This window comes from Octopus bimaculoides, chromosome 1, assembly GCF_046866305.1.
Source record: "Octopus bimaculoides isolate indiv1 chromosome 1, ASM4686630v1, whole genome shotgun sequence".
Classification (NCBI taxonomy): Eukaryota; Metazoa; Mollusca; class Cephalopoda; order Octopoda; family Octopodidae; genus Octopus; species Octopus bimaculoides.
Window position 1 is genome coordinate 171,218,961 of NC_142928.1, and position 11,480 is coordinate 171,230,440.

The 11,480-nt window shown below is 33.9% G+C and overlaps 1 protein-coding gene across 12 annotated transcripts in view; it reads right to left on the reverse strand.

Annotated features, from left to right (window-relative positions):
• The window catches only part of LOC106870663 (uncharacterized), a 1,027,926-nt gene that overhangs the window by 769,496 nt on the left and 246,950 nt on the right, over positions 1 to 11,480 (reverse strand). The window lies entirely within an intron of this gene.

The following is an 11,480-nucleotide window of genomic DNA, read 5'->3' on the forward strand; positions in this document are numbered from 1 at the left end:
TATACCGTCAAATAGTATATGGTTAACTATAAAGAGTTGCTATTTTTAGAAAGCGGTGCATGCATGTGTCTGTGTGTGTGTGCGTTTATGTGTTTCTGTGACTGTGTATCTGTGCGTGTGATCCCGTGTGTATGCATGTAAGTATGTACAAGACCATGTTTTATGAACACTTCAAAATTTACATCGCAAATCTTCATATATATTCTTAAGAATAAGTAAAATAATTTTTAGCCTCTTTGCAAACGTTCAAAGGTTTGTGGTAGGTCTGGTGCAACCCATTATACTGTATGGAACATCAGCACAGAGAACTAAACAGAATATATGAGGCTCGTGAAAATATCTGAGTTTTGTGTATAACGAAACGTGTAGAATATCAGAAAAGCCAAAAAGGTTGAAGAAGTTAACGAACTTATCTCAAGAATTTGCGGTATATGTTCTGCGCATATATGTCTCTGTTGTGTGCTTATGTGTTTCTGTATGAGTGTGTATATATGAAATAAGTGGATAATAAATAAAAACAAAAAAACAGAAACAAAAAACTAAGACTGCAGTAAATTATCACGTTGTGCATGTGAAGGGTGAAGTTAAAATGAGAATTAAGTGAAAACAAAGAGCAAAGAAAGAGAAATGGATTTTAAGTTTGGCTGTATATATAACTATGTTGCAAGTTGCGAATGGGTAAAATACAAGGAATGAAGATTTAGTGTATAAGAGATTTGAAAACGATAGAAAGGATAGAATAGACGAGAGAACAGCTACAGTAAGATAGTGTTTGTATGCGTACTTATGGCTATATAAGATAAGCAATAGATATAAAAATAATTAAAAAGAATATAAGCGTGAGGTACAATAGGTGGACCAGAAAGGGGTGGAGAGAAAGATGTAAAGAGAAAATAAGAAATAAAGACAAAACGAGAAAAAAGTGGTGGGAGGGGGTAAAGAGAAATACGGTGAAAGAAATGCTAGTTAAAGAGGAAATCGCAGTGGAAATGATGGAAATATATGTTCGAAGAATGTATAAAATGAAGTTAATGATGAGATATATGGGATCAGCTATTGAATGCCTGCGCACGCACAGTTACTTACGCACATGCACATAACCACATACACATGTATATATAAACGAATGAACGAGGGCATGGTGATACGAAGAGTATGAGAGGAAGTGAGAAAGAGAAGTGCGTATGTGTATACTCTAGTGTTTGAGTGTGATTACGTATAGAAAGATGTCTGCAGAGGAGAAGCTGAGGCACAGAAGTAGGTTAGGTAAAGAGCATAAATAAATTGTAACAAAAGGAAGAAAAGAGATATCAGGTAAAAGGATTGGAGAATCGTCTTAAATTTTGTCCATATTCTTGGAGTCTGCTATTTCTAGCAGATCGAAAAACCACTTAAAGGTTTCGCATGTGCTGTTCCTATGGTGACTTACACGACTTCCAATTAATTCGACAACTGAGCCTTCGATTGGCTAAAACTGAATAATTTTAAATGCTTGTAAATATTTTGCTAATTTCTAGAAAAAATAGGAGCAATTTTCATCAACAATATGAGAAGTTATATCAGAACTACTTCTTTGGAAAATTACCTAGTAGAAGAAATTTAACAAGATCCGGATTGCATATACAACTCTTACATTAATATGCGAAATTAATCATAATTGATTCAAATACCCATTTGGTATAAATAAAATATGGTGAGAGTTTGAAACGAAATAGACATAGAGAATGATGCACAATCCGAGATAGAGAGAGGGATGACCCGAAAAATAACCTTGATGCAGATATATATATATATACGAGTGTATATGTCTGTGTGTGTGGTTGAGTGAGTGTGTGTGTGTGTGTGCGTGCGTGTGTATATATATATATATATATATATATATATATATATATATATATATATATATATATATATATAAATATATATATATATATATATGTATGTATGTATGCATAAGTATATGTATATATAGAACGGTTTTTAACAGACTCACTTTCTCAAAATTTTTCTTGCAAAGGGATTGGTGAAATCAATGCTATAGGCTATGGTACCAAATACTTCACCGAATGTAGCCCACAGCGAGATGAAAGCACGAACTAGTAAACAACACATGACATTTTGGGTGCATTTCTCTCTCTCTCTCTCCCAAACAACCCATCCCCTCTCCTCCCTCTTTCCCCCTCCGTATATCCATACACATGCATACATACATACATATGTATATACATCCATATGTATATACATACATACATACATACATACATATATATATATATATATATATATATATATATATGTATATATATACACATATATATATATGTGCGTGTATATATATATATATATATATATATATATGCATATAGTCGCAGGTGTGACTGTGTGGTAAGAAGTTTGCTTCTAAAGCACATGGTTCCTGGTTCAGTCTTACTGCGTGGTATCTTGGGGAAGTGTCTTCTACTGTAGTTTCAGGCCAACCAGAGACGTGTTAGTGGATTTGGTAGACGGAAACTGAAAGAAGCCCATCGTATATATATATAAATATATGTATGTACATCTACACGCGCATATAAATTGTGTGCATATGTTCCTTTGTGTGTGCTCACGCGTGTGTGCATTTAAGAGTGTGTAGGAAAAAATAGTTCTAGAAAGAATAAAACGAACAAAGAGGAGGGGAGAGTAATCGAGATCGGGTGGAGGCAGGGAGAAAGTGGTAATATATGAATTTAAAAGAGAGAAGAGAAATAACGAACCTATGCTTAACCGACATTAAAATAGGAAGGGGGGGGGGAAGAAAACCAGAAGTAATGCTTGAGAACGAGAATGTGATAGATATTGTGATAGATAGAGTGTGAGGAAAGAAGCAGTAACGAAATAGGCATGGGATATGACGTAAGATTAATGAGATAGGTCAGTTAAGAACGAGAATAGGGAATGAAGTAAGCTAGAAAATTTACAGAATGAATTGAGAAGCATTTGTTTTGAAAAGAAGAGAGACAAAGAGGCAAATGTGCTATCGAGAAAGAGGTCGAAGGCGAGAGATAGAGTGGGGCATCGAATAATAATAATAATAATATGAGAAAGATAAGTGATGGGGGAGATAGTAAATGCTTTAGCTATATATATTAGAGAAGACTTATGAAATTCTGATAAGAAGAGAAGATACGATTAGAGACGAATAAATTGAGTGATCATGGGTGGGGAATAAGATGATGTTTAGTGAAATTATTATCAGAGAAGTGATACTGTAAATCCTTGTGTGGGAATGAGGGAGAGAAAGTTGTTATAGAAGAGTAAATGAAATGCATAGTGAAAAAAGAGAGATAGCTGTAAAGGAAGAAAAAATTGAAAAATAAAACAACGAGAGCTACGAGGAAATTGGTATTGTATATCACGGCACCGACCAGAATATCGAATGTTCCTTTACATTACTGGTCACAATTCTCCTCGACTTGTTTCAGGTACCAATGACTAGGCGAACAGGCCAACCATCCGTCACTGGGTTACTCATTTACAGAGTAGGAACGCGAAATGAAGTATTTCGCTCAATTACCTACGGACACCCCAATAATCATAAACGTTAAACTCACACTACTACAAGTTCTAAGTCCTCCAAACAGAGCCATAAACACGAATGCACACATACACCAACGCACGAGTTTAGAAATTTAGACATCTCCCCAATCTTCTCACTCCAACTCCTCCCTCTGCACATATATCAACCACACACCACTCGAAAACAAACCTCATTTTGCTGGTAGTTAAAACCCAATCGCATATCTGGTCTAGTGACATCAACTCCTACCGCAGTTTAATGTTTTCTTTTCTTTTGTCATGAGTCATAAGACACTTCGTCCTCTAGTCACAAAGGTCCCATTCCCTTTTTTTCTTACCATACCAGCTACTCTGGCAAGCACGATTTTAGGTAAACATCTAATTATATAATACCCTGTTCGAAACGACTTGTAAGATCGACTGAAATGCATCTATAATATTTTAATATACCGACACATGACAATATGTACGAGAGTTCATTTAATAGAGCATTAGACAATATAGATCTTCGTGAATGTGTGTGTGTGCATACAATCTTGTTTTAATGGAGTGCACGTTAAATTATATATATATATATATATATATATATATATATATATATATATATAGATAGATGCATACACACACGTGGGCATACACGCAAACACACAAACGTACACACGAACACGCACACAAATATAGACACACGCACATACATACACACATGTATTGGGTACTGCTGTTCGTATGGGCATCCATATATACGTAAGATAGTCTGCAGTTACTCTATCCAGACTATGAATTTGGATTTCTTGCAACAAAAGTTTGCGCACTTGCATACGTGACTAACTGTCTCTGTACAAATCTTGAGAAGCTGAGCTTTACGCAACCGGTGAGAACCCGCTTGACCAAGAGATTATTGTTAAAACCAACAAACTTTCAAAATATGCACAACATGTAGTTTAACATGTACTAAATTCGTCAACACCACATGCAAGCGTGCAGCATTTGTTTGTATTACGTACATATGTCAAAGCATAGACATCCACATAAATAAAAACTTTCATGCGTGAAAGTAGGTAAGCGTATAAATACATGCTCATATAAGTACATGGGTATATGCAGAAAACTGAAAATGCTTGCATGCATATATATATATACATATACATCATATACATACATATATATATATATATATATATATATATATATATATATATATATATATGGTCATGAGGACGATCATGACAATGATGACAATGATGATAATGATACACGGCATGATGATGCCCATGATGACAATAAGGACGGCGATGATGATGACGGGGATTGTAATCATCATCATCATGTTGATGGTAATGATGATGAAGTTAATGATGATAATTATGGTGGTGGTGGTGGTGGTAGTGACAGCAACAATACGGCTGATGATGAATGTGATGGTGAAGAAGAGGATGATTGTCACTATGACGATATATGATGATTACAATGATGGAAACGATACAAACGGGAAGGAAACATAACAGGGAAACAAGTATAAGGAGAAACAGCAGCAGCGGCACTAAAGGTAGCTGGAGTAAAACGAGCAGCGGTAGCAGCAGCAGCAGCTTCAGTATGTGTAGAAGTAGTAGTAGCAGTAGTAGTAGCAGCAGCAGCAACAACAACAACAACAGCAGAAGCTGTAGGGGCAATTGCATTATTATCATAATTCGTAGAAGAAGAACGAAAATAAAATAAAAGAGAAAAGAAAAAAAGAAATGAAGAAAGAATAGCGAATAATGTACAAGAAATGATTGGGTGAGAATTTTATAAATACATTCCATATATTCTTGTAAAACTATTCTTTGTTTCGAACTATATTGCTATGGTAACAGAACCGCTACAGTAATGCACTTTGAAGGATCCAACGGTGAATATAATTTCAAAAAAGGAAATATGATTACGGGATAATATAATAGAAAAATATAATATACTATGATATAATATAAATAAATGTGTGTGTGTGTGTATGTATGTGTATGTTTGTTTGTGTGTATGTATGTATGTAATGTATGTATGTATGTATGTATGTATATATATATATATATGCATATGGGAAGATATATTTCATTCATACAATGTGTGCGCGTATTATACTTACGTAGATGTAAACACGCACACGTATGTGTGTGGGTGTGTGTGTGGGTGTGTGTGTATATTATATATATATATATATATATATAATATAAATAATATATAAATATATGCATATATCCATACATATATGTACATACCTACATTTATGTATATATATATATATATATAGTAGATAGATTGGCAGATAGACAGACAGACAGACGGACAGACAGACGGACAGACAGACGGACAGACAGACAGATAAATAAATAGATAGATAGATAGATAGATAGATAGATAGATCGATAGACAGATAGATAGATGGATCAAAAGTTTCTCGTTTCGGTGATAACTGTTCAGTTTTTCATCCAACTGAGCTCCCTATTTATTGAATTGCTGAGTGAACCGTCGAAAATTTTACCATTACTGAAATCTCGTTTATAATCAGCGTGACACATTGTGAGAAACAGGGACATTAAATTGCAAATACTGTGGGATTTGTTTAGATTTTATATTCTTAGACTCTTAAACACTTAACCGGTTTCACAGATTCCTCTGATTTTCAGATAATTGGGATAGAAAGACCGATTTATATGTAGATATACCCGCGCGTACACACACATTTACACACTCACGCACACACACACACACCCAGAGACACACATACACACCCACACATACACACACGCATCTATCTATCTATCTATCTATCTATCTATCTATCTATCTATCTATCTATCTATCTATCTATCTATCTATATATATATATATATATATATTTAATCAAAACGAGAAACAAGTGACTTTTTTTATATTTATTCCAATATCAAACATTTTGAAAACTTCTTGTTTTGTTATATGATAACACTGCTAACAATGTTTCCAGAATTTTCACCTCTAAGACGTACCTCACTTAAATATAACAACTACACACCGGAGTAAGCGGATGAGCTTCCAGAGGACGTATTTGGTATTTTAACCTCATGTACACTACATATATAAATATAATATATTATATGTATAAATGTGTAACCTCACGTACATTATATATATATATATATATATATATATATATATATATATATATATATATATATATATATATATATATATATATATATATATATATATATATATATATATATATATATATATACCGGAGTAAGCACATGAAATTTGCAACAAGGCGGAAAAGAGAGTACTCAAATACCAGAGGTAGAGTAATATGCTTTATTTAAAAGCAGCAGCAATATAACAAAAGACTGTTACTCTGAGTTTCCCGTTCATCGTAGAAACAAAACTGTCCGATGTACGGGAACGTGAAGCTCAGAGTAACAGTCTTTTGTTATATTTCTGCTGCTTTTAAATAAAGTATATATATATATATATATATGTATGTGTGTGTGTGTGTGTGTGTGTGTGTGTATGTGTGTGTGTGTGTGTGTGTATGTGTGTGTGTGTGTGTGTGTGTGTGTGTGTGAATAATCGCAAGACCGCATAGTTACTTCCATTTCCTATGCGTTTAGTATGTACATTTGTGGCGATTACTTATGAATTTCTTTACGTAGAAACCACTCTGTATAGTTCGTAAGAACCGAAACTTGGCGTATTGGTGTATTAATTTATAATTTTATCATCAGGAATGTATGTATTAAATTCATTCGGAATAGTAGCTCTTCGATTCGAGAGTATTCTAGTAATATTGGAAGTGTATGCATTACAAAGCTGCCTGCAACTGTTTGGATAATACTTTTAAAATGCACCACCTGTGTAGGAGTGGAATGTCGCACTGGACACAGAACCAGTTGTTTTGCTGGCACTACGTCGCTTACGACGTCAAGTCTTCCAGTCGATCCAATCAAGGGAACAGTCTGCTCGTGAAATTAATGTGCAAGCGGCTGAGCACTCCACAGACACGTGTACCCTTAACGTAGTTCTCGGGAATATTCAGCGTGACAGAGTGTGACAAGGCTGGCTCTTTGAAATACAGGTACAACAGACACAGGAAGAAAGAGTGAGCCAAAGTTGTGGTGGAAGAGTACAGCAGGGTTCGCCACCATCCCCTGCCGGATCCTCGTGGAGCTTTAGGTGTTTTCGCTCAATAAACACTCACAACGCCCGGTCTGGGAATCGAAACCACGATCCTATGACCGCGAGTCCGCTGCCCTAACCACTGGGCCATTGCTCCTCCACAGAGAACCAGTAATATCTGGTAAAGTGTAATTCATCATAGTATACTTGTCTCTCTCTCTCTCTCTCTCTCTCTCTCTCTCTCTCTCTCTCTCTCTCTCTCTCTCTCTCTCTCTCTGTGCCTCTGTGTGTGTGTGAGTGTGTGTGCATCTGTGTCTGCCGAGACAGAGAACTCTCAGCTAACAAATGCTTCGTGTAGACGAGTTAAGATATACCCTGTGCATAACCACATTTACACATACTGACACCACAAGGACACATAAATATGTATATGAACTAACGTTAATGCATAGCACATATTGATATGTATATAAAATAGCAAGAATGTAGAACACTATTCATGTTTTAATTATAGGCTTATAAAATGTGTATGTTTGTGATCATTTTTAGGTTACATATATATGCTATTCTAGAGAAAGTTTCGAAAACAACACGGTGAAACAGCGAAAAGTCACTGACAATTAAAGAAAAACTTGTGTTAGTAGAAGTGCAGATCTCTTGTAGTGTCGAAAATGTAATGACAATTTTATCTCATCTTTCATGTTTCTGAAAGGTTTCCAAGAAATATTTAAGCCATTGAATGAATGCCAAATTTCTTAGACTCTATACTGATGCGCATCGCATGATGCTGCGTTTGACGATATACTAAGTTTAAATAAGTGGTCTTTCAGTAGGTCATATAATACACAAAAGCTGACTAAACAACTCCTTTATTTCTAATAGGGTTGTCTTCTATACTGATAAGTCACAAGCTCTGTCATGGTATTGTTTCGTGATCTATGTTTTACGGGCTCAATTTTGCACGATGAGAAAATATTTCCTCTTGTATATTATTTTACCAACAGATAGTAATCATTGAAGCTACGCGTCTTTTCTCTATTCGAGTTCTATGATAAACAGTCTGCAAATTGCGTTTTCAGCATCAGAGAAACGTTTGATTATTTCATTCTTTCCCATGCCAGAAAAAAAAAACAAAAAAAAAACATGTCCTGAAGAAACGAAGGATACCAATTTAGATCTTTGGGTAGCATTAATACGATAAATAAGTATAAGTCTAACACTTCTCAACTCTCTCTCTTTCGCTCTCTATCGCTCACAGTCAGTCTTTCCTCTCACACACACATATCATGTATATATATATATATATATATATATATATATATATATATATATATATATATATATATATATATATATATATATATATATATATATATATATATATATATATATATATATATATATAGTGGTAGATAATCATAAATATATAGGGATTGACAGTAACCTGCTTCTCCAGCATACTCAGAATTCAGAAATAGCAGTCAAAGAACTACTGATTTCAAAACTACAAATTATTACTCCAGATTGATAGCGATATTCTCAGTATGTTGGAGAAGCAGGTTACTGTCAATCCCTATATATTTATCATTATACATGTATTTTACCGAAAAGGTTTTTTCATACTGAGCTACCCGGCAAAATTGTCAATTATTAATTTTATTACTAATTGACGATTCCCTGCCCTGCATATCTATAGTGGTAGATAGATAGTTAAATAGACTGACAGTTAGCTTGATACACGAACATATAGCTGACAGATAGACAGGTATATCTGTTCACACACATACATACATATATATATATATATATATATATATATATATATATATATATATGTGTGTGTGTGTGTGTGTGTGTGTGTGTGTGTGTGTGTGTGTGTGTGTGTGTGTGTTTGGAGGCGCAATGGCTCAGTCGTTAGGGCAGCGGACTCGCAGTCGGAGGAGTGTGGTTTCGATTTCCCGACCGGTCGTTGTGTGTATTTATTGAGCGAAAATACCTAAAGCTCCACGTGGCTCCGGCATGGGGTGGTGGCGACTCCTGTTGTACTCTTTCGCCCCCACTTTCTCTCACTCTTTCTTCCTATCTTTGAGTAACGCTGCGATGGACTGGCGTCCTGTCCAGCTGGGGGGAACATACGCCATAGAAACCGGGAAACCGGGCCCATGAGCCTGGCTAGGCTTGATAAGGGCGAAAGAAATATATATATATATATATATATATATATATACATATATATATATATATATATATATATATATATATATATATATATATATATATATATATATATATATATATATATATATATATATTATTTTATTAAAAAAGTTCCAAATCTGTCTGTTTTTTTATGCTTTATTTATATTCTTGTAAAATTAATGTGGGATATAGAATATGGAATATATAATATATAATATAAAAATGGCGGTACAATGAAATGAAGTATTGAATGTCGTATTGAATATATGAAATATTGAGTGTTCAATATAAAGGATTAAATATATAAAGGCGAATACATATTTTCAATACCTTTTTGGTATTTCATCATGGCCGGTATCTGACAGACTGTAATATATATATATATATATATATATATATATATATATATATATATATATATATATATATATATATATATATATATATATATGTGTGTGTGTGTGTGTGTGTGTGTGTGTGTGTGTGTGTGTGTTTGTGTGTGTGTGTGTATGTATGTATGTAGGCACATACGTACACATATATATGTAAATAGTACATATATGGTTGTTCGCGAACGTGTCTTTTCTTCTCCAGATAAGGGTTCGAGTCCTGTGTAACCAAAATTCTAAGAAAAGATGAACACATTACTGTGTATAGAACATATTTCGTGATTTCGAAAGAATATTATAACCTGATAACTAGCAACATCATTTTGGATAATTAGGGCAAGCTACATTTACAAGATTTAAATGTTTGAATGTTGTATATTATTGTTTATGGTTGTAATAATTGAAATGACTCGGGTTGAGGGAAAGATAAACATATTATAATTGATTAGTAGCTCAGTTGGTACTTACTTTATCGACCCAAAAGAATAGAAGGCAAAGTCAACCTCTGCGGAAATAGAACTCAGGCCATAAAGACAAACGAAATGCAGCAAAGCGTGTTACCCACCTGATAACAATTCTGCCAGATCGTCGCTTTGTATATTTATACACAACACACATAAACACACACATGTATGTATGTATATATTTATATATGTGTGTGTGATTGTGTGTATGTATGTGTGTGTGTATGTATGTGTGTATGTATGCTTTTATGTATGTATAGATAGACAGATAGATAGAACTAAATAAATATACAGGGTGGCCAAAAAGTAGGTTTACAGTTATCACGTAGGCATTGTAAATTTCTTAAATTTCTTTTAAAAGATTTTATTACATTTAAATATGTATCTTACAATTAACTAAATTAGCATAGAATAATGGTTTCATATATTTTGTAATTAAGATCACATCTATTAATATATAAATGCCAAAGAGATTGTTGAATAACTGTAAATCTACTTTGGGGCCACTCTGTATGTGCGTACGTACTTTTAAAACCATATATATCTAGCATATATGTGGCGATTGTTTTGTTGAGAAAACTTTTGTCAGAATGTGTACGAGTTTTTATGTTGGCATTAACATCACATAAGATCTAGTTAAGATTTTAAACTGTTATAAAACTAATGCGAACCTAATATTCTTTATGTAAATATTGGTGTTTATACAAAGAAAAATACTTTGCTTTGCGATAGCAAAATTATTTTTGTC